Here is a 25,539-nt window from a genome sequence, read left to right on the forward strand (position 1 = left end):
GAAGCCTCAGAGGCCAACGCTTATACAGGAGGCCGAACTGAATCAGGCGAACCCACGCTCGACGGGCCCTGGTTAACAGAACACGGACAGTATCTTAGAAATATTTCACTTGGGAAATATAAATGAGTCAGCGCCATAGAAATGGCCATGTGGAACCGTGCCGTAACCTCGGGAGGAAACAAGCCACCTTCCGGAGGAGTAAAGGTCATAGGGACACCTGCTTGCGTAGTCAAGAAAAGGTTTGGGGCACGCGCCTCATGGGACATGGAAACCTCGGAGGTGGATGGCTCAACGCACTCTAAACTCCTTGATTCAGGAGAAGAGAGTACTCTAGAATGACAATCGGAACATAAGTGATGGGCATTGATTACCCGGGCCATTTCATATTCATCAAAAGACGCATTATCCATATCGGAGGCATCAGTGTCTAAGATATCAGAATCCTCCATAATCTTGGGATTACAAAAATGACAAACACTAACTGGCACCCTATCTACACCCCCAAAGGCTGGGGCACTCACCACCTTCTGTGAACCAGACAACCCACAAGCTAGAGTCTCTCTGTCGCCACACAGTCAGCATACAGAAGTGAGAAACAACGTAACCGCACCCGTTACAAGGTGCACCGTGCCAGTCACAAAAAGGGCACAAAATCTCAAGAGATCACGATAAGGCCTTTATGTTCCGGAAAAGCCATGAGCCTAAGTATTACTACACATTAGCAGATAGAACCATATAACAAACATGATTAAAGTCCCCCATGTTCAATAACCCCCCTCATGAGATATTAACCCATGATACCTTGTTTCATTAACATTACATTCACATATCGAAATAAAATTAAACAATCTTACCGGAATCTACGCCGTGGAACAGGAACATGGCCCTTCAAGTGTGACAGATTGTAGCCTCACTTCTGACATGGACTTGAGTGAATAAAGGCAGGCAGTGAAACTCATCAATGCTCTCACTGAGAGGCTGACAGGATTACTTAAAATTCCAGTCCCATTTTGAAAGAGTACTACCCTCCATAAGAGATCTCGAACTTCTGACACTTCTCCGCCAACCTCCTGTGACGAAAAGCAAAGAATGACTGGGGAATGAGGGAAGTGGGAGAGGTATTTGAAGCCTTTGGCTGGGGTATCTGCCTCCTCCTGGTGGCCAGATTCTGAATTCCCAAAAGTAATGAATGCAGCTGTGGACTCTTCCCGTTTAAGAAGAAAATTTGTGTACTCTCTGAATCATGAAATAAAAAAAGTGTGTTTCATGTCCCCTTAATCAATCTACAATATTTAATATTCATTTTAATAATAAGTACAAAAATATACAAATAGATCAGACTATTGAAATGTAAGAGAACAAAGCTATATTAAAATTATTTTAAATCCACATAACACTAATATAATACGCAGAAGTGCTGAAACATCCTAAAATTACCATATAAATTCAAAGTCTTGAAAAAATTGTCACTTCATTATTATGTTACCTATGTAGATATATAAAAGTGCTAATTTATTTTGGAGAGGTGTTGGGTTCACTAGTACAAGCAGAAAGAATATCTTATGAAATAAGAATTGTCTGTATCAGTGCATTAATATCCAACACTCTTCAACTGAATTTGTAAGTGAAAGGCAATATGATACATTTTAACCTTGTCAGTGCCAATAAAAACACAAGTCTTAGACAGTTAGTCAGTAATTGAGGTAAATTCTGCAGATTATCTAAAACCCAGTTTGCAATTGTCACGGATACCAGGCTGCCAAGGCTACCTCCTTCACATAATGTGGATTATTGTGTCCCCACCAGCTTCTCTTTTATTGTTACCCTGATTGCACGTTGTCACAGAAAGAGCTGATCTCTGCCCGCTTGGCCGCTTCATAACTTGCCTGGCTTATGGAACCACTCGCCGGCTGGCCTTGTTTGACGCCCCCGCTGATCTTTAACCTAGGTTGCTCCAGAGGCCCTTTGCCCCGCTATTTTGGGGATTTGTTATGCCTTTGGTGGACAGGATTTGGGGTGATTTCTGAGGGGGAGCTTACTCAAGATGAGAATGTGTATAAAAGCTGTGTGTTTTTCACGATAAAGTCTGTTCGTTTTTCACCTTAATACTGGTCTTGTCTGGTTATTAGGGTGGGCTCTTTTGCTAAAATCACTTTCTCCGCTCTATAGCTATAAGTTCCAGGTACAGAAAGGACCCTTTTGCTGGAGCAACCCAGTCAGGGTAGCCAGAGTCCATCACATCAATAAAATAATAATGTGCCAATATTTATTTTTACCAACAGAACTAATACAAAAGAGAAGTAACAATTAGAAGTAATGACAATAGCAGTGATGGATTTGTTAAATGTAAACAAGTGAATAGTTTATGCAAATTAGTTATGTCATAGGTTATGCAAAGACAGGGCTAGGTCACATTATACTTGTAAGCTTAAAGGGACACTAAACCCAAATTTTTTATTTTGCGATTCAGATAGAGCATGCAACTTTCTAATTTACTCCTATTATCAAACTGTCTTCATTCTCTTGGTATCTTTATTTGGAATTCAAGAATGTATGTTTAGATGCCAGCCCATTTTTGGTAAACAACCTGGGTTGTTCTTTCTCATTGGTGGATAAATTCACCCACCAATAACCAAGTGCTTACCATGGTTCTTCAAATAAAGAAAGCAAGAGAACGAAGAAAAATTGATAATAGGAGTAAATTAGAAAGTTGCTTAAAATCGCAAGCTCTATCTAAATCATGAAATAAAAAAATTTGGGTTCAGTGTCCCTTTAAAGGATACAAGTGCAAAAAGAAAATGCTTTGTCTTAGAGAATTTTATTGTTACACTATTGCTCACGTATGACTATGGGGTTCATTTTTGAGGCTCTGCAGAGCCCATGCAAACACATATTTAAGAAGCAGAAACTGCTTCTTCTGCCTCTCCACCACCTCAGAGGTGGAGAGATCAATCACCCTGACATTCGCTTGTTCAGGGTGATCGACGCCATCCTCTTGGGCCATTGGTTGCTCAGGAGCAGGGGGCAGAGTTGCACAAGAAAACTCTTCTTGTTCAATACTAAATTTCCCCATGGAATGCTGCATCAGAATTGGCAATTGCAAGCGAACATGTTCAATACTTACGACCCTGTCCACCTGCAATGATACATTTTGTCCTATTTAACCCATGCCAAGGGGTTAGACGTACAGTTAGCTACAGAGCAGCAATACACTACTGGGAGCTAGATGAACACATTTGGTGAGCCAATGATGAGACTTATGAGTGTAGCTACTAATCGGCAGCTAGCTCCCAGAAGTGCATTGCTGTTCCTTAACCTACCTAGATATTCTCTTAAAAAACAAAATACCAACACCTAGATTATGAGTTTTGTGTTATGAGTCAAATAGGGAAAATTATGCGTTATGGGCCACAATGCTGCTAATGGGAAAGATTAGGGGTGTTTAGACTCAGTGTTTATGTTAGGTTTAAACTGTATTTTCTTTTCCCCCATAGACATCAATGGTGCTGCGTTACGGAGCTTTGGTTTCCGCTATCGCAGATGTTAGATTTTTTTTTTTGCCGGCTCTCCCCATTGATGTCTATGGGGAAAGCGTGCACAAGCACGTCAAAACACTTCTTGTTTTTGGTGCGTTATGGAGCTTAAAATCTCCATATCGTCCGCGCAAGCCGTTTTTAAAAAAAACTTATAATAGCAGCGCTATAGGGGGTTAAATAACGTAACTTGTTACGTTCTTTACTTTCCCTATAGTTCTTAAACCTCGAAATCTAGGTGCAAGAGAACAAAAACAAATTTTGATTATAGATGTAAATTGAAAAGTGTCTTAAAATTGCATGATCTAAGTAAGTTTAAATTTTATTGCATGTCCTTTTAACTGAAGTAAAAACAAAAAAAACTTTCCATTAGATAGAATGATGCACTCAAAGGAAAGATTAGTCTGAGAATAATATGTAAATGTATTTTTTAAAGTTTCATTGCATGTTTAAATATTGACAAAATAAGTGTAATGTTTTAGTGTCTATAAAGTGATGGGAGCTGCCATGTTGTAACTTAGGTTACCTTCTTCTATGACCAATTAGAGACAGTCATAAAAAGATCACTAGAGTGTGCAGCCAATGGCTGTGTGGAATATAAAAATGTTATGCACTTTCATTTCTAACAGGAGCTTAAAGGGACACTGAACCCAATTTTTTTCTTTCATGATTCAGATAGAGCATGCAATTTTAAGCAACTTTCTAATTTACTCCTATTATAATTTTTTCTTCATTCTCTTGCTATCGTTATTTGAAAAAGAAGGCATCAAAGCTTTTTTTTTTATTGGTGGATGAATTTGTCCACCAATCAGCAAGGACAACCCAGGTTGTTCACCAAAAATGGGCCGGCAATTAAACTTACATTCTTGCATTTAAAATAAAGTTACCCAGAGAATGAAGCAAATTGGATAAAAGGAGTACATTGGAAAGTTGCTTAAAATGTCATGCTCTATCTGAATCATAAAAGAAAAAAATTTGGGTTCAGTGTCCCTTTAAAAGCTCACAATTTCAGAATGGAATTACAGGAAATGGGGACAAAATAAATAATGAAAGTATATTGTAGAGTTGATTTTATATATACGATTAATCATTTCATATTACTATCTCAAACTGTTTAATAAAGGGACAGTAAAATCATAATAACACATTCATGATTTAGGCAGAGCATACAATTTTAAACTTTCCAATTTACTTCTATTATTTAATTTGCTTCCTCCTCTTGTTATCCTTTCCTGAAAGGTTTATGTAGGAAAGCTCAGGAGTAGCAAAGAACCTAGGTTCTAGCTGCTGATTGGTGGCTGCATATATGTAACGACTGTCATTGGCTCACCCGTGTGTTCAGTTAGAAACCAGTAATGCAATGCTGCTCCTTCAACAAATAATATCAAGAAAATTAAACACATTTCATAATAGAAGTAAACTTGTCTAAAATTGTATGTTCTACCTAAATCATGAAAGAAAATGTTGTGTTTCATTTCTAGGGTGACCATATTGCCGCTTTAAAAAGGGACACATATAAAAAATACATATGTCAGGGCTGTTTAAATAAATGTTTTGTATAAGAACCCTGACATATGTATTTTTCATATGTGTCCCTTTTTAAAGCGGCAATATGGTCACCCTATTCATGTCCCCTTAAGTTTACAATTGAAATATGTTTTAACCTCTAGGGAACAACAGCAGTCAAACTGAAAATATTGGCTCATTTATTTTACAGATTCTAACAATAGGCATGTGTATATGGGGTGTGCCAAGTGTCATCCTTATCACCTCCATGCAGTGACGTTCCCTCTAATGAGTGCGCTTGTGCATGTGCACACCTCATTCTTAAGAAGCATGTGCAGTTTTTAAAAGTGTGCACCGAGGAAGGAATGGCAGAACTTTTTATTTTTTTAATTAAATGTTTTATTAATTTTAATGTCATGGGTACATTGCCAAAAGAATAAAATTTTCAACAAGATGTAACAGAACAAAAACATTTTATTTATTTTTTTAATAGCACTGTTTAGCAAGCAAGTCCATGATCAGTCTCTGCGTGCCGATTGGCTGCCTGTATTCCTTCTATTACAATCTATACAGTGCAATGCCCCTTCTATATCTTTGGTCTCACTTATCAGACAAGTTACAGAACTATAAAAGTGATTCCCAGGGTGCAAGATGCTGCCCGTATGTGTCTGAATAGGTAAGTACACTGTGGTTGTCACGTACATGAGTAGTGCTTTCACACATCACCCGCTTATTACACACTTGCTGTGTTTACCGTGTGTATCTGGCCGACAGTGTACAGGGAGGTCTGTTACTGCTGTGTGCAGAACAGTTCCATTTTCAGATCTTTTAATTCCCATATTCCACAGGATGTATATGTTGTACAACTGAGGGAATGGCTCAGTTTGAGTGATAGGTGTGCAGTGAAAACCTCCCTGTAGTACAGACATTATAGATGCGGCATCACACACACCCTGTCACAGCTGAGAATCACTTCAGACGGGCTGCTCTGAGCCATTCTGTGGTCCTCCCCATCTGATTACTCAGAGTTCGGATTGGATATTAGGCTTTTAGTCACCCGCACAAGTTCTGCCACTCAAAGTATTCTTGTCTTGCTTTTGTGTCTGCTCAATGATTCAACTTATTTTTCCAGCATCAGATTTTAGCAGAAAAAAACAAAAACTGACATGAAAGCAGTTTAAGAATAAAACCAGGCAATACAAATCAGTTAAATGATAGGAAAATGTACGAGATGCTAACCCTTAGCTGACAGAAAGTTTTTAACAGTGTAACAGTACCCTCTTTGGCAATTAAGGTGTTAATGTATAACAAATCATATAAAAATGTATTGGGAATGACAACCAAGTTAACTTTTTTTTTTTTTGTAAAATTTTTTTGTTAAAGAGTGTGTGATATGTCTGTCCACTTTTCTAAATAATCTTCTTATAGTACATGATATTAGAGAGATTTCAATCGGAGAAACATCAACTTAGTTATATTAAAGTGATTGTAAATAATGCCCCGGAGCAGTGCCTACGTGAGGAGGGGCTAATGACCTCACGCTAGGCATTACGGGCGTGGTCACGTGAGCCGTCGCTCACTTGTTTTGTAGCCGAGCAGGAGCGAAGACCTGTGAAGAGAAGCCGGAGAATATCTACTTACCATGTCGGAGTTGCAGAAGATTCTCTCGACGGTCCAGGAGCTGTTGTCGTCGAAGGGTGAAGACTGGGTCCGGAGGCGGTTGGCGATTGAAGAGGAAGCAGGAACCGGAGGAGTCGTCACGGCGGTCGGTGTACCATCCAGGCCGACAAGGAGATCCCGTCCGCCAGAAAGGCTAAGTCCATCATCCGGAAGACGTCAGGAGTCCGGGAGTCGTAGAGGAAAAGCGGCAAGAGCTTCAGCGGGTCAGCGGTCATCATCGGTGAGAAGGAGAGGAGCTGCAGGACATCGGTCAGGACCGGGAGACATCAGCAGAACGGATGCAACACGGTTTCCCCAGGGAGAAGCTGCACCAGGTAATTCTTCTTCTTTTTCAGGAGCTGTTTTCGTCCGATGGGATGAAGAGGTGTCGGAAGAAGCGGAGATGGCGGCAGGTGAGGAGGAACCTTGCGAGACGGAGGACGTAAGTATTTTGGCGCCAAAACAGGGGATAACGGCCCCAGGCCCAAGGTGCGCGGCATATCAGGAAAAATGTACGGCTTTTAAGCCTGGGGGTATTATCAATGAAAATAATGATGGACAATATGTTGTAATACAGCATCAGGACATTAGTACGGCACTTAGGCCTTTAGGCAGAGGAGGACCAGGTAAAGTTGGTCATTTTGAAACATGTGCAGCAGTTAGGCCTGAGGTAATTACAGGCTGTGATAAAGGAGCTAGTCAAGGTGTTAGGGATAAAACATCACAGTTGATTTATGAGGAAGCGTTAAGCGTCAGGGGCCAGGATGTGTTTACGGCTAATGAGCCTTTTTTAATGCAGCAGCAATTTGGTGAAGAACATTTTAGTCAGGTAGGCAGGCATGGTAAAACGGCTAGTGAGCCTAGAGCAGCGAATACAGACTCTTCAAACAAGAATAGCTCAAGGAATACTGGATTGAATAAGCCAGTTACTGTCGGAGCTTCTGCTTCAACAGGTAGAAAGGCTTTAGAAAAAAGAAAGCATTGTTTTACAGGTCCAGGAGAGAAAAACGCTGAGAGGGATGTTAGGCCTGAGAGTTTTAGAAATTGGGAATGTGCCATTTTAGATGATAATGCTAGAGAGATGTTTTTTAAGGAGCATAATGTTAGCAATAGAACTAGTGGGATCTTAAATAGTGAGGCTAATTCTAGGCAGGGTAACGTTTCTTTTTCTTCAGATCCTATTCATCCTGAGTTTATAACACCTGGCCGGAGCAGTGATACGTTTCCTTCTAAGATACAGGAGGAAGCAGACTCTTTATGGATTGACGAACAGTACAGTGATTTCGGAGAGGAGGAAGAACAATCAACTTTACCAGGACCAGCAGCGTCTGAGCAGGTAAACAGTTTAGACATTGTATCTCAGTTAATTAGAGCGTTAGTTCCAGGTAATGTTATTTCTGAGGGTAATAGGGCTAGTAATTTAGAGAAGGTTAACACTAGGGTCTGTAATGATAGTGATAGGGATTTCCTTAGGGGGGGCTCTGTTGATAGGGGTGTTAGTGTTTTTGATAGAAGGTTAGCTAACAGGGAATACGCATCCTCTCAGCCTCAGGTAGTCCACAGTGAAAGAAAGAGACAGGAGAAAAGTTCCAGGAGTTCAGTTTCACGGCGGCGGGAGAGATCCCGTTCGCCTATTACGTTCAGACAAAGCAATGAATTAGGCGATTCGTCACTTTGGGGTTCATTGGATAAACAATCAAGGGAAAGAGGGAGACCCAGAAGGTCTAGGACTCCGGTTAGAAGGAGAGAAAACGAAAGAGATAAGCAGAGAAAAGGTAGTGATTCAACACGTCAGGAAGCAAGGAGGGAGACGGTCATTACAAGGGAGAATCCTGTAATGTCCAATACTGCAGGTGAGAGTTCAAGTGTTAATGTGAATGATTCGAATGCGTCTGATGTAAGGTGCGATATGATGTTAAAAGGTTTGAAAGATTTAATTGCTAGGATGGAGAGTAGTGGTCCGGTGAGTGCCGAGGGCACTTCAGGTCCGGTCGGTGTTTGGGTTCAGCAAATTGCGCCCTCAGGAGGCGGTCCTCCTGAGCAGGCTCCTTCGGTAATTTTAAGTAGTGCAAGTATGGTTGGGCTCCCTAAGGTATCTGATCAGGCTCTGAGACGACCTTGCTTATGTTCGGTCGGGCCTTTGGGCATTCATTTATCTTTAGAGATAAAAGAGAAGATTTGGCGGAGAGAGTTTATTGAAATTTTCTCATTGCTTCCGGTGGATCAAGTTTTTGACATCAAAGATGATGTAAGGAGCGAGTCTTCTAAAAAAGAAGAAGACGAGCGTAAAAAGAAATTTAGGAAGCTTCCTAAAACTTTATCTAATTGGTCGACTGCCTTTTGTATTTTGGCAAGCGTAGCTGGTGAAAAGAACCCCGAGCTCTGCTCTTCCCTCTTTTGTTACCTTAATGAAATAGCCAGTGCTTGTCGCACGTATGGCGGTCTTGCGTGGTGGAAATACGACGAACAGTTTCGTCAACGTCTTGCAGTTCGTCCTGAAATGAGATGGGACGATAGGGATATGGGGATATGGTTGGAGCTTATGACTCCTTTAAGGTCTCAGTCCTTTCGTGCTACGGGAGGAGGAAGTAATGCTTCCTCAGCATCATCATCAGCAGTGGCCCTCAGAAAAGGGCTTTGCTTCCAATTCAATGAAGGAACATGTAAATTTGGAACAGCTTGTAAATACAAGCACGAGTGCTCCTTTTGTGGAGGAGTCCACTCTAGCGCAAAATGCTTTAAGAAAGGTAAATCCCTCTCAAAAGGAGAAAGTACTATTCAAAGCCAAGACGCCAGTGAAAGTCGAAAGGATGGCGCCGTGGTTAGAATTGTACGGTAAGAAGAAAGCTAAAAGATCAGATGCGGACACTCTATTGAGGGGGTTTTCAGCTGGGTTTTATATCCCCTTTTTTGAGGGGATTGAATCAGTTTTTGCAGGTAACTTAAAATCAGCATCGGATTTTCCGGAAGTAGTGATGACTAAGATTCAGAAAGAAATTTCGCTGGGTAGGATGGCGGGTCCCTTTAGGGCCCCTCCTTTTAAGAATTTGCGTGTCTCTCCCTTAGGAGTGGTTCCCAAAAAAATGCCGAATCAATTCAGATTGATTCATCATTTGTCATTCCCGAAAGGTTTTTCTGTGAATGATGGGATTGATCCAGAATTATCTGCAGTCAGATATGCATCCTTTCATAAGGCTTTAGATTTGATTCGGGAGGCGGGTCCAAATGCCTTGTTGGCGAAAGTGGACATTGAATCAGCATTTAGGCTGTTACCAGTCCACCCATCTTGTCATCATCTGTTAGGCTGCTTTGTGGACGGTTCCTATTTTGTGGATCTATGCTTACCAATGGGCTGTTCTATTTCCTGTTCTTATTTTGAGAAGTTTAGTTGTTTTCTAGAATGGGTTGTAAAACAGATTTCTGGTTTATCATCCGTTTCTCATTATCTGGATGATTTTTTGTTTGTGGGTCCGGAAGGTACCCAATCATGTCAATTCCTGATGGATTCTTTTATGCTGATAGCTAGGGATTTTGGGATCCCGGTTGCTGACGAAAAAACTGAGGGTCCTTCTCATGTGATTAATTTCCTCGGAATTTGTATTGACACTGTTTCTATGGAATGCAGACTTCCTAAGGACAAGATTAGTGATCTTGTGTCTTCCATTAACCTAGCTCTTGCGAGAAAGAAGCTTTCGTTGAGAGAGATTCAGTCCCTAGCGGGTAAACTGAATTTTGCATGTAAGATCATTCCCGTTGGTAGGATCTTTTGCAGAAGGTTATCTTTAGCCACGGTGGGAGTTAAAATTCCCCATTTCCGAATTCGATTATCTTATCAGGTAAAAGAAGATTTGAGAGTTTGGAAAGCCTTTTTAAAGGAATTTAATGGCAAATCTTTAATTCAGACGATGGAAATTTTAGATAGTGAACTTCATCTATTCACGGACGCTTCAGGGGCTCTTGGTTTTGGAGCCATATTTGGAAACAAATGGTGTGCTGGCGCGTGGCCTGAATATTGGACTGAGATAGGTCTAACAAAAAATATGGTTTTTCTGGAATTATTTCCATTAGTGGTAGCCTTAAAAATTTGGGGTGTCGAATTCGAGAATAGAAAGGTGGTATTTCATTCTGATAACATGGGGGTTGTTTTTGCAATCAATCGTCTGTCATCTAGTTCTAAACCAGTGATTGGATTGCTGAGGATGTTCGTTTTTGAATGTATGAAGCATAATGTCTTTTTTAGAGCTATTCATGTTCCTGGAAAGGAGAATGTTGGGGCTGATGCTCTTTCTCGTTTTCAGTGGCGGAGATTCCGGGAGGCTGTGCCAGAGGCGGAAGAAATCGGTTTTCCTTGCCCGGAAGAGATGTGGCGTTTGAACTTCCTAGATTGCTAAAATATGTGAGGGGAGCCTTAGCTCCTAGTACCTGGAAAGCCTACCTTCCTGTATGGGTTCAGTGGTTGAACAAATTATCTGTTTTTGAAGGGGACAAAGAGGAATTCCTTTTATTAGACTGGATTGAAGAATGGAGAATGAAAGGTTCATCTAAATCGGTGGTGCAAAGGAATATGGCGGCTTTGTCTTTTTTGTTTAACCTGTTGGGCTGGGTCGATCTGTCCAAAAATTTTTCTGTGAGAATGGCTATTAGGAGTTTAATTAGGGGTAAAGTATCAGTGGATAATAGAAGACCTTTGGTCTTCGCTATTGTTGTCGAATTGATTAAAGTGTTGCCCTTTGTTTGTTTTTCCCAATTTGAAGTTTTGTTATTTAGGGTGGCCTTTTTGCTGGCATTCTTTGGTGCTTTTAGGATTTCAGAGTTGGTATCCGCTAACAGGTGGAACTGCGGGGGCTTGAGCTATAGGGATGTAGTTTTGAACCCGCATGAAGTTTTAATTTGGCTAAAGAAGTCTAAAACGGATCAAGTAGGTAAGGGTTGTTGGGTTTGTTTGAATGAGATTGGGGGTTTGTGCTGCCCAGTTACGGCAGTTAGGGAATTTTTTAAGGTTAGAAAAGTTATTGATGGCATTCCTTTATTGGTGCACGAGGACGGCACATTTTTATCTCGTTTTCAATTTGAATCAGTATTGAAAAAAGCGTTAGAAAGGATTGGTTTGAACAGTAGTGAATTTGGTTGTCATTCATTTCGAATTGGGGCAGCGACGGAAGCTAGTATTTCTGGTTTGAATGTTAATTCAGTTAAGAAGATTGGGAGATGGAAGTCTGAATGTTTCAAGTTATATGTGAGACCGGAGCTTGTTGATAAGTTATAGCTATAGTTTTTTATTCCAGCAGGTCCCATTCATTGTTGGATCGTGGGGCATTCTTACATATACTGGGCAAGAAAAGAGGCTGCATTAAGAGATTCAGGGCTGCAGCTTAACTGTTCATCTGAAAAAGTATTGATTAAGTGGTTTGGGATTAGGGGTATGAAATGGGACCAGTTACTATTTAAAGTGATTAGTTGGGCTAGATTGTTTCACCCACCTGAGATTTTAATTATTCATGTGGGGGGTAATGATTTGGGGTTTATGGCACAAAAAGACGTTATTGATATGATCAAAAGAGATATTGGTAGGTTAAAAGAATTGTTACCTGAGATAATGATTATTTGGTCCGACATTGAGTGCAGATTAGCGTGGAGATCTGCTTGGGATGTGAAAAGATTGGACTCTTCCCGAAAAAAGATTAATAGAACTATCACAAGCTTTGTGGCAAAATTGGGTGGCTTCGGTTTAAGGCATGTGGAGTTTGAAGGTGAGTCTGGAAGCTGCTTCTTCTTAAAAGATGGTGTTCACCTTAACAAAATTGGCCTGCATCTCTTTAATTTTAACTTGAGCGAAGGGGTAAAGAAGGCCTTAGCCCTGTGGGTTGGTGCTCGAAGGTCTTTTCGAGCAGTGGCGGGGTGCTAGCCGCTGTTATATTTAATTATTATGGGTACCTCCTCAGGTATGGGGAGAGGTTAAGTATGTGGGCGTGCCTGGCCGAGCGCCAGTGGAAGGCACGTGATTTTATGGTACAAGCACCTTTTAAATGTTAATGTGGTTTAATAAAGTTTATCTATTATTTAAATAATAAACGCGGGCTGCGGCCTTTTTCCCCCAAAGTTTTGTCTTGTGTTTTCATTTATGTTAATATTGCCTAGATGTGTGGTCAATAATGCCCCGGAGCAGTGCCTACGTGAGGAGGGGCTAATGACCTCACGCTAGGCATTACGGGCGTGGTCACGTGAGCCGTCGCTCACTTGTTTTGTAGCCGAGCAGGAGCGAAGACCTGTGAAGAGAAGCCCCCTCCCTCCCTCCCTGGATTTGGTAAGTGGTTGTCGCAGCTAAAGCGGGGTGCTAGCCGCTAAGTTATATTTAATTATTATGGGTACCTCCTCAGGTATGGGGAGAGGTTAAGTATGTGGGCGTGCCTGGCCGAGCGCCAGTGGAAGGCACGTGATTTTATGGTACAAGCACCTTTTAAATGTTAATGTGGTTTAATAAAGTTTATCTATTATTTAAATAATAAACGCGGGCTGCGGCCTTTTTCCCCCAAAGTTTTGTCTTGTGTTTTCATTTATGTTAATATTGCCTAGATGTGTGGTCAATTCAGCTAAGTAACGTTTTGAAAGTGCTTATATTTTTAAGCCTATCAATGTGCTTATTTGTGTCCAAAACAAAGTTAATCTTTCATATAAAAAAAAACAAAACTTTTTGTAAGGCTCCGTTTCCTGCTTAAATTCAGCCTATGTCACACAATTTCTTATTCTTCATTATTCATAAAGAAGAAACATTATTATAATACCACAACACTTGCGGCTAGATTACGAGTTTTGCGGTATGAGTGAAAAAGCAGCGTTAAGGCTCATAACGCTGCTTTTTCACTACCGCTGGTATTACGAGTCTTGCAAGTTTAGGGTCACCGCACATTTTTTTGGCCTTAACGCAAATTAACGTACGCAATTTGTGTAAAGTCTTTTTTCAATGGGACTTCCATAGCGCCGACATTACAAGCTTTTTCTGGGAGGCCAAAAAGTGAGCGGTACATCCTATCCCGCAAGATTCGTAACGCAATCTAAAGTCAGTAGTTATGAGTTTTACGCTACAAAGCTGTAGCATAAAACTCATAACTAAAGTGTTAAAAAGTACACTAACACCCATAAACTACCTATTAACTCCTTAACCGAGGCCCTCCCGCATCGCAAACACTAAAATAAAATTATTAACCCCTAATCTGCCACCCCCAACGTCACCGCCACTATACTAAATGTATTAACCCCTAAACCTAAGTCTAACCCTAACCCCCCAACTTAAATATAATTAAAATACATCTAAATAAAATTCCTATCATTACCTAAATAATTCCTATTTAAAACTAAATACTTACCTATAAAATAAACCCTAAGCTAGCTACAATATAACTAATAGTTACATTGTATCTAGCTTAGGGTTTATTCTTATTTTACAGGCAAGTTTGTATTTATTTTAACTAGGTAGACTAGTTAGTAAATAGTTATTAACTATTTACCAACTACCTAGCTAAAATAAATACAAATTTTCCTGTAAAATAAAACCTAACCTGAGTTACACTAACACCTAACCTTACACTACAATTAAATAAATTACCTAAATTAAATACAATTACCTAAATTACAAAAAAACACTAAATTACACAAAATAAAAAAAAATATTTAAACTAATTACACCTAATCTAATAGCCCTATCAAAATAAAAAAGCCCCCCCAAAATAAAAAAAAAACCTAGCCTAAACAAAACTACCAATAGCCCTTAAAAGGGCCTTTTGCTGGGCATTGCCCCAAAGAAATCAGCTCTTTTACCTGTAAAAAAAATACAAACAACACCCCAACAGTAAAACCCACCACCCACACAACCAAACCCCAAATAAAATCCTAACTAAAAAAACCTAAGCTCCCCATTGCCCTGAAAAGGGCATTTGGATGGGCATAGCACTTAAAAGGGCATTTAGCTCTTTTTCAATTGCCCAAACCCTAATCTAAAACTAAAACCCACCCAATAAACCCTTAATAAAAAACTAACACTAACCCCCGAAGATACAGTTACAGTTTTGAAGACCGGACATCCATCCTCAACAAAGCTGTGAGAAGTCCTCAGCAAAGCGGCAAGAAGTCCTCAATGAAGCCGGGAGAAGTCTTCATCCAAGTCGGCAGAAGTGGTCCTCCAGACGGGCAGAAGTCTTCATCCAGATGGCATCTTCTATCTTCATCCATCCAGTGCGGAGCACCTCCATCTTTAAGACATCCAGCGCGGAGCATCCTCTTCATTCAAAGTCTTCTTCCCGAATGAAGGTTCCTTTAAGTGACGTCATCCAAGATGGAGTCTCTTGAATTCCGATTAGCTGATAGAATTCTATCAGCCAATCGGAATTAAAGGTGAAAAAATCCTATCAGCCAATCGGAATTCAAGGGACGCCATCTTGGATGACGTCACTTAAAGGAACCTTCATTCGGGAAGAAGACTTTGATTGAAGAGAATGCTCTGCGCCGGATGTCTTGAAGATGGAGCCGCTCCGCGCTGGATGGATGAAGTTAAAAGATGCTGTCTGGATGAAGACTTCTGCCCCTCTGGAGGAACACTTTTGCCAGCTTGGATGAAGACTTCTCCCGGCTTCGTTGAGGACGGATGTTCGGTCTTCAAAACTGTAAATGGATCTTCAGGGTTTAGTGTTTTTAAGGGTTTATTGAGTGGGTTTTAGTTTTAGATTAGGGTTTGGGTAATTGAAAAAGAGCTAAATGCCCTTTTAAGGGCAATGCCCCTCCAAATGCCCTTTTCAGGGCAATGGGGAGCTTAGGTTTTTTTGGTTAGGATTTTATTTGGGGGGTTGGTTGTGTGGGTGGTGGGTTTTACTGTTTGGGGGGTGTTTGTATTTTTTTTTTTACAGGTAAAAGAGCCGATTTCTTTGGGGCAATGCCCCGCAAAAGGCCCTTTTAAGGGCTATTGGTAGTTTAGTTAGGCTAGGGGTTTTTTTAATTTTGGGGGGGCTTTTTATTTTGATAGGGCTATTAGATTAGGTGTAATTAGTTTAAATATCTGATAATGTCTTTTTTTTTATTTTGTGTAATTTAGTGGGGGGGTTGTAATTTAGGTAATTGTATTTAATTTAGGTAATTTATTTAATTGTAGTGTAAGGTTAGGTGTTAGTGTAACTCAGGTTAGGTTTTATTTTACAGGTACATTTGTATTTATTTTAGCTAGGTAGTTAGTAAATAGTTAATAACTATTTACTAACTAGTCTACCTAGTTAAAATAAATACAAACTTGCCTGTAAAATAAAAATAAACCCTAAGCTAGATACAATGTAACTATTAGTTATATTGTAGCTATCTTAGGGTTTATTTTATAGGTAAGCATTTAGTTTTAAATAGGAATTATTTAGGTAATGATAGCAATTTTTATTTAGATTTATTTTAATTATATTTAAGTTAGTGGGTGTTAGACTTAGGTTTAGGGGTTAATAAAATTTAGTATAGTGGCGGCGATGTTGGGGGCGGCAGATTAGGGGTTAATAATTGAAGGTAGGGGCGGCAGATTAGGGGTTAATAATATTTAACTAGTGTTTGCAACGCGGGAGTGCAGCGTTTTAGGGGTTAATATGTTTATTATAGTGGTGGCGATGTCCGGAGCAGCAGATTAGGGGTTAATAAGTATAATGTAGGTGTCGGCGATGTCGGGGGCGGCAGATTAGGGGTTAATAAGTGTAAGATTAGGGGCGTTTAGACTCTGGGTTCATGTTAGGGTGTTAGGTGTAAATATAAATTTTGTTTCCCCATAGGAATTAATGGGGCTGCGTTACGGAGCTTTACACTGCTTTTTTGCAGGTGTTAGATTTTTTTTCAGCCGGCTCTCCCCATTGATGTCTATGGGGAAATCATGCACAAGCACGTAAAACCAGCTCACCGCAGCTTTCAGCAGCGCTGGTATTGGAGTGTGGTATGGAGCTCAGTTTTGCTCTACGCTCACTTCTTGCCAAATAACGCCGGGTTTATGAAAACCTGTAATACCAGCGCTGTAGGGAAGTGAGCGGTGACAATAACTTGCAAGTTAGTACCGCACTGCTCTTACCGCAAAACTCGTAATCTAGTCGTTGGTTTGTTATCCTGCAATTTGTTCTTTCACAACTAGATATCTTTTATAAACAGATGCTTCTTATACCATGTCTCAAATTCTTTACATTTCTTCTTAAATTGGTGGTTGGTCACTTTATTTTCTGTTCTGTGTTAATGCTCACATGAAGGCTTGGCACTCACATCTGGTCTCATGTTCTGAACATGTTGGTATTAAAAGGGGTGGCTTTCTATTTGCAATTGGCCAGATATTTTGGCATAGTGCATATTACTATTTAAAATTGAGTTAATTGGCACCCACACCTGGAGATGTCGGTTAATTGCTTTGAATAAAATAAGTTTCCTTTGCCTCATTTATGTACTATATGTTATTACACTCTATACATAAAGTGACAATAAACCAAAACTTTTTTTGTATTTAAACTCCAAAATCTTGACCATCATAAGCAGCAAAACGTATTGTAGTTTGAGGCTGCTAATCAATGTGCCTAAAACCATGACAAAATGAGACAAACTACACATCCTGCAGTGTAAATGACACAGGTGCATAGGCTGCACACTGTGACACAGGGTACCCAGACTCCTCAGGAGTATTGTGATCTTCTTTTTGAGCTTAGCTGTTCATTATGAGAGGGTGTAATGTTAGTCACATTCAAGGTCTTACAGATGGTCAATTTTTTTCTTGCACTGCAGTGGTCCTCTCTTACGTATGTTTTAGTCACTTGGCAAAAAATTGCATAGGTCAAAAATATTAGAGGGAACATTGCCGTGAGCATCAGCAGTACCGCTGTTTATCACTCAGTAGGCTGGCGGGGAGGTCAGAAAGATCTCCATCCGACCGGCTCAGCTAAATAGCGTCTGTGCACAACAGCAGTTTCTCAATGGCGGGCGCTGTTTATCACTCATCACTCGGTGATCTCCCTCTGATACGCCCAGCACAGTAGTGCTGCGAGGGAGTGTGTTACTGGCTTCCCAACCAATCAGGAAGCCGGGCAGAAGATCACAAAGCACCCACAAGGCTACCTGCTTCATAATAGGACCTCTGCTGAGAGAGGTAGGAGCAAGATGATGGGATGACGTGGGGCTAGATTTATCAAAGTCCATCGGACATCTTCACGAGAAGAAGCTGTCAATCTCCCTGGTCGGAAAAGTCTGGAGGGATTGAGATACGCCACATAACAGGTGGGAAATTGAGTTAAGAAGCAGCGGTCTATTAACCACTGCTTCTTAACTCGCGGCTGCAAGATCCCTCAGTCAAGCCTGCAGCCAGATCCTTTGATAAAACTTATCCATAATGTACCAATAATTCCCTGTCAAGGTTTAGTACTGTATTTATAGTATTACCTGCATACATAATTTACATGTGTGTGTGTGTGTGTGTTTGTGCTTTTGGGGGGACATCCTAATGCAATAGGCTGCGTACGCCTATGTTTTCAACAGCAAATCATCTTTTTTAGATCTACTCACCTAATAAATAAGAAAAGCTCTTGCTTCAGAATTCACGTTCTCTTCCAGTGCAGATATCTAAAAGGCAAAATACAAAATGTGTATGTTAACCCTTTGAGTGCTAAGCTGAATTTAATATTTTTCTGTTTTTTACTATTTAAAAAAAACAAAACTTTTTTTTTTTTAACTTTTTTGTTGTTTCCCCCAGATCCACTGAGATACAGGTTTCTAAGCATCATGCCCCCTTTTCCCTATACTATTTTAAATAAAGTTGCGCAGTGACGTTATCACGTAATTGCGCGTGACGTCACCACACGTAACGGGAAACCCTGGCGATGCCTGTCACTATGCAGACCTGATAGCCGGGATAGGAGCGGATGGGGGGGCCCCAGATTGCAAAAAAGGTAGTTGAGTGCTCTGAGCCGTCATTAGCACTCAAGGGTATAGAAAACTACACTATTTTCATGTGACCTGTTTTATGCCAAAATATGGACAATATTAGTATAGTGGCATGAGTTAATTATGTGATGAAATATGTCCATAACAGAAAATATTTGAGATGTAGTATTTAATACTTAAAGGGACAGTAAACACCTTAAGAGTTTAAATAAAATCCTTAGTTATGCATGGTAAAACAATTTCAGTGTACTCCAAAAAGATTTTTACCAGCCAGGGTGGCATTATGAAGTAGCCAGGTGGGGGTAAAATACTTTGCAATATTACAACAATTTCTGCTACAATTTAATTGCTTTATTTAATAAAGATGTATATAATGTTAATTTGTGCAATAAACAATTACAATTTTTAATATTCGCTATTTTTAGCTTAAAGGGACATAAAACCCAAGTTTTGTTTCATGCTTCAGATGGAGGACATACGTACAATAAGTTAACACTGTGTTAAAGCATTTTATTATTTCACTACTGCATGCATATAACTATGTGTTTAACCCATGCAAATGAATCCCTCTCTTGAATGCAGTGTCACCTGCTGTCAGTATGAGCTAGTGTCACCTGTTTTAATTGTGAGAATTGTTGCTCACCTGCTCCATGGCAATATAAGTTCTTTTATTTAAAAGGTGAGGGGGCTAATACAGATCCTCTATTTCGCTGTCTTCTTCTGTATCCCCTGTTTTGAATGAGGGGTCATATGTTCCTCTAATATGCAGAGGATCTTCACTGTAATGATGATCACTTACCACTAAGTTTTGCTAAGGGCCATGAGCCCCTGTCATGAGACCTGATTTTGGAAAGAGGGGAAATAACTGTCTCCAAAAAAGTGAGTTGTTAGATGGGCTGTACATAGGGCGTAGGTGAGCAGGAGATGCCAGCTAAAGGCAGGCTGGCAGCCGATGACAGCTGCATGCTTTGATGATGCAGAGTTGGCCCTGGTGCTTCCCATTTGTCTGTTGTGCCACATCATATAGGGAAGTTTTAATGAGCAAGGGCAGAAATCGTGCACTATGTGTGATCTAGTACAGTTTGAATAACTGTTGTCTAGTCCAGGTGTGGTCATGATAAAGACAGTAGGCAGGCATTTTAAGTCACCATAGTAATCCAGATATTCTAGACAGCCTCTAATATGAAAGAGGTTTACCCACTTCCAAATAAGGGGTCTCATGCCATTGTAAGTAGCAGGTGTTTACTGCAACCACCTGTCTACTTGACGACATAAGAGGGGTTATAAAGGGACTCCATTATCTCTGTCTAAGCATTACAATGGGGCAAGTAAATATTTTTTTATACAGGTTAGGCTTCTAATTTAAATGAGAGGTAGATGCCCAGGTGGCTATTGGGTGATTACTGTTGCCATGGAACTATGTATTTTACCCAATTCGGCTTACCTTTTATTTATTGCTAAATTTTACATATATGAGACTAAGTCTGAGCTCTGGGGGCGAGATTACATATGCGGCGCAAGCTTCAGCGCTACTGCTGAAACCAGCGCTGCCCGTAATTTCACCTTGCACATTAGGGTATCACATATACGGCACCAGCAGTTCATGAAGTGCCGTAAGTCAGATGAACTAGCGATGTCCAGAAATGAGAGTAAATACAAATTTCTGGAGTCACCAGTGACTTACGGCACTTTAGAAACTTAAGGCGCTTAAGAGAAAAAAAAAAGTAAAATCTCTCATAAAAATCCACCTCCCAAAAATAAACCCAACACATAAAACCCCTATATCCGCCATTAAACCCACATCGGAAAAAAATAATAAATGTATTAACCCCTAAACCGACAACCCCCCACAACACAATATGCCTCAAACTATTAACCCCTAAATCCGCCAACCTCAACATTGCAAACTACCTAATGTATTAACTCCTAATCTGCCATTCACCCACATCGCAAAGTCCCTATTAAAACCATTAACCCCTAATCTGCCACTAACCCACATCGCAAAGTACCTATTAAAACTATTAACCCCTAATCTGCCATTAACCAACATCGCAACAAACTTTATAAAACTATTAATCCTAATCCGCCAAACCCCCAAAACGCAAGTACCCTAATTAACCTATTAACCCCTAATCTGCCAAACCCCCACAACGCAAGTACCCTAATTAACCTATTAACCCCTAATCTGCCAAACCCCCACAACGCAAGTACCCTAATTAACCTATTAACCCCTAATCTGCCAAACCCCCACAATGCAAATAACTAATTTATTAAGCCCCCTAACCCACTAAATGAACCCCAAATTTCATAAAATAATAAAATACTAAATTATAATTAAAATAAAAAATCCTCAGTACTTACAAAAATAAACCTAAGATTAAATTAAAATAAAATAATCTAAAATTACCAAAAATAAAAAAGTCTAATATTACAGAAAATAATAAACCAAATTATCCAAAATAAAAAAAATTAAACCTAATCCCTATGTAAATAAAAAGCCCCCCAAAATAAAAACACTGCCTAATCTAATGCTAAACTACCAATAGCCCTTAAAATGGCTTTTTTGTAGGGCATTGCCCTAAATTAAACAGCTCTTTTGCATTTTAAAAAAATTCTAAATCCCCCCAACTGTAAAACCTACCACCCACCAAAATAAATAAACCTAACACTAAAAAAACCTAAACTACCCATTGCCCCTAAAGGGGCATTTGTATGGGCATTGCCCTTAAAAGGGCATTTAGCTCTTTTTCTGTGCCCAAAACCCAAATCTAAAAATAAAACCCACCCAATAAACCCTTAGTTTTATTAGGTTTACTGCAATGTGGGTTAATGGCGGATTAGGGGTTAATACATTTATTAGGTTTACTGCGATATGGGTTAATGGCGGATTAGGGGTTAATATACTTTATTAGATATTGCGGTGGGGGATTGCGGTTGACAGGTAGATAGATATTGCGCATGCGTTAGGTATTAGTTTATATTTTCAGGCAGTTACGGTGCTTACATTTTACGGTGCGGTGCTTACATTACATGTGTGGCGAGGTGAAAATTGAGTAAAATTTCTCCATTTTCGCCATTTAAGTCCTTGCTCTGAATATGTGATACCAATTTGCGACGTGGCTCTGTGTTTGCTTATCGGAGTAAAAATTGCGGGCGACAGGTGAAATATACGCGCTGCATTTATGATACCAAAACCGCGTAAAAACCGGCATCGTCAGGGGCGGAGCTACGCCGTGCTGGGACATGGCAGCAGAGTGAAAGAGCTCTGTAGCTGTCAGAACTTGAAAGTCCCATAAAGGCAGGTAAAATGGACAGAAACACCTAAAAGAAGTGGACAACGGAGCTGTAAGGGATGCCCGGCCACCGAGCAGATTCCCTGAGCTAGATCTTGCAAACTGAAGAAGGGGAAAAGTGACAAGAGGCAGGAGACGCCGGCGCCATCTTGCTTTCTCCTTAACGGATCCGGATGCACACACAGAGCAATCTGAGCCCATACAATAGACCCACAAAAGGATCTCATCCGCTCCATCGTGAAGGGCCGACACCTAGCCACCTCCACAGGATTTGGCTCAAGAACACGTCAGGGAGCCTAATGAAAAGGCCAGTACTTACGGCCTAAACCTGCTGCGACACGCTCGTGATGACTATTTCAAAACAACTAAGTCACGGAGCAGGGATATTCCCCAACAACTTTGCCCATAACGGTAGCCATTTATATAGAATCAAGGGGTCAGGCTCCCAGATCTTTAATGGGGAAGAATATAATATATAAACCGTCAAATGGCCTAGATACAAATAGGTGAAAATATAACCACCACCACCCACGTGGGTAAATACAGTGAGCGCATCTATGGAGCACAAACATAAAACGGAGCTCCTCAAACACCCAGAGATTTATGGGACAATAAGCAAAAAAACAATATACACGTATTACACAGAGCATTTGCTTAATCCACAATTCTTATAGAGAAAATGAATAGAGGGTGACAACGCTTAACATCTCTATAAAAGACTCTGACCGACAAGCCAATTAGACAAATTGCTTCTGCATGGTTAACATAGGGGTTATGGCAGCTAGGAAAGGAAACAGGCCAGATAAACAAAACAAACATCCATCTCTGGCCCCATCAGTCTCCACCTTTTTTCAAACACAAGAGCAGCCTGCTTCGGACATGTCTCAGTTACAAGGGGCTCGCTCCTCTGATACATAATCAGATATGGCTGGAAATCAACATGACTAACTGATAACTATACAAGCAATAATAGCAAGTTTGCCATCTAAAACAGATATTGAAGCCTTAAAATATTTCATAAAAGAAGAAATTAGAGATTTGAAAAAAGACCTAAACGAACTGGGTTCTAGAATAGACTACCTAGAGCAGTGTTTTTCAACCAGTGTGCCGTGGCACACTAGTGTGCCGTGAGAGATCCTCAGGTGTGCCACGGCAGACTGACAACAGTGTGACATATTTTTTAAACTTTGCTTGTTTTTTTACTCCCAGTGCAGGGGTAGTTTGTAGGAGGCATGGAATAACAGCACAATACATACAGTATGTGTGTGTTTGTGTGTATGTGTATATATATGCTGTATTAGGCTACAATGTGTGATTTTTTTAACATTTTGGGATGGTGGTGTGCCACAGGATTTTTTAATGTAAAAAAGTGTGCCACGGCAAAAAAAAGGTTAAAAATCACTGACCTAGAGGATGGTCAAGATAACCTAAATAACCTAGTTAGTTCAAACACCCAGCAGTTGTCTATGCAGGATTCCATGATCCAAAATTTGCAAGAAAAAATCATTGAAGATCTCGATAATAGAGGGAGGAGGAATAATTTTAGGATTAGAGGCATACCAGAAGAGATACCGCAAGAACAACTGAAAGCTTATGTAAAAGATTTATTCCAATTTTTGACCCCCCCGAGCTCCTCTGCTTCAAAATGAAGATATAGAAAGAGTTAATAGAGCTTTGAGACCCCCCACTAAACCTCCAGGAGACCCCCCACTAAACCTCCAGCTCCACCCAGAGATGTCATCTTAAGATTGCTGAAATATACCACTAAAGAGGAGATCTGGCAGGCAGCCAGGACCAGGCAATCTATCTCCTTTCAGAGTCATAGTCTGCAGGTATATCAGGACTTGTGCCCTCAAACAATCCAAAGGCGAAAGGAAGTATGCTTCATCACCAAAACTCTTCAAGATAATAACATCAGGTATCGATGGGGCTTCCCTTTTAGCCTTATCATTAATCATAATGGAACCCAAATAATTTATAAAAGCTTCAATGATCTGGACTCTCTGGCTCAAAACTCAACCTCGCCTTTGACCCACCGCCAGAGAGAATTATAGACATTCAATCACCCCCTGTGGAATCAGACAAAGATAGTCCTAAGGAGCAGCGTTCCAACTGGAACAAAGTACCATCAAAGAGACGCAAGACATGATCCACACCCTCTTCAACAGTTACTTGAGCCCTGCGGACAAGAGGTTTCACATTGACATTAAGCAGTATGAAAGTAGTTCTATAACATTCAAGCACCACAACATACATATAATGTATATTGTAATATCTATTTTGTCCATTGCTAAAGTAACTAACTTCACCTTTATTTAATATTCAGTGACCCCCCCGCCAAGATCTCCATTCAACTTATCACTTAATGAAACCATTCGAAAGCTCAGCTCAGTATCATATTAACCATACAAAAGTTTGCTTTCTACAAATCAACAGTTGTGATTCTTATGTGTTGCATTTTTCTAACAGAGGTATTTCAAACAAGCCACAAGAATGTAACAATATAATACTCCATACAAGCTTTCAGTTTAGCTACAGAATCCTCATACACATAGAATGTTCTCTATTCCCACAAACAGACAATGGCTACTGACCCCCTAAAAGTTCTTTCCCACAACTTTAAAGGACTAAACATACCCCCCAAAAGATCCACAGGTATAAAGAAACTATAAAAAAACGCAAATATGATATAATCTTCTTGCAAGAGACTAAGTTTAGGAAGGGAAGGGAGCCTCTTCAGTCTCTTTGAAAATTCGGACAGATTTATTTAGCATCTCACAATACCAAACATAATGGAGTAGACATACTTATTAAGAATTATTAAGAAGAACATCCCGTTTCAGCTATCTCACATACACAGAGACAGGGAGGGGAGACTAATTATAATAACAGGATCTCTCTATAATAAGACCATAACTTTAGCCAACATTTATGCTCCAAACAACTACTCCCCTCAGTTTTTTCACAACATGGGCAACACAATACTTGAACATGCTAAAGGCAGCTTAATTGTAGGTGGATATTTCAATCTAGCTTTAGACCCTGATCTTGATTGTTCTTCTGGATCCTCCTCAGTCCCTCAGAAAACATTAAAATTAGTCAAATCCACTCTGGCCAAAATGGCAGTACACGATGCCTGGAGACTCCACCACCCCTCCACAAAAGACTAACTTTTATTCCCACCCTCACCAAATTTATTTGAGGATTGACTACCTGTTAATAGATGTTACTAGTTTAGATTTGGTCCAACACACAGACATTTCTCCTTTAACATGGTCAGACCATGTAATGATCAGTTGCACCCTTAAATGGCCTACTTCACAACTACAAGACAAGAATTGGAAATAAGATGAAACCTTACTGAAAGACCCACTTATTTGTATCCATATTGCAAAATCCATAGAAGACTATTTCAAACTGAACAATACTCCAGGCGTAGAACCGCAACACATATGGGAAGCACATAAGTGTGTGCTTAGGGGGGAAATTATAGCTTTAAAAGCTGCAAAAAATAAAAAGAGATCACAATTTCTTAAAACGTTACTAGAATATGTAGATAGATAAACTTCAAGAAATACATAAGCGATTCCCAAAAAAACACTCCCTTCTGGAAAACATACAAC

The 25,539-nt window shown here is 40.1% G+C and overlaps 1 protein-coding gene across 1 annotated transcript in view; it reads right to left on the bottom strand.

The window, feature by feature from the left end:
- PLD1 (phospholipase D1) overlaps positions 1-18,309 on the bottom strand; it is a 505,989-nt gene extending 487,680 nt beyond the window's left edge. Inside the window, exon 1 of the mRNA XM_053710137.1 lies at positions 18,246-18,309. The gene's annotated coding sequence lies outside the window, so the exon portion shown is untranslated. The remainder of the gene's footprint in view (positions 1-18,245) is intronic.
- Between the last annotated feature and the right edge of the window lie 7,230 nt (positions 18,310-25,539).

The sequence above is a fragment of the Bombina bombina genome, chromosome 4 (genome assembly GCF_027579735.1).
Source record: "Bombina bombina isolate aBomBom1 chromosome 4, aBomBom1.pri, whole genome shotgun sequence".
Lineage (NCBI taxonomy): Eukaryota > Metazoa > Chordata > Amphibia > Anura > Bombinatoridae > Bombina > Bombina bombina.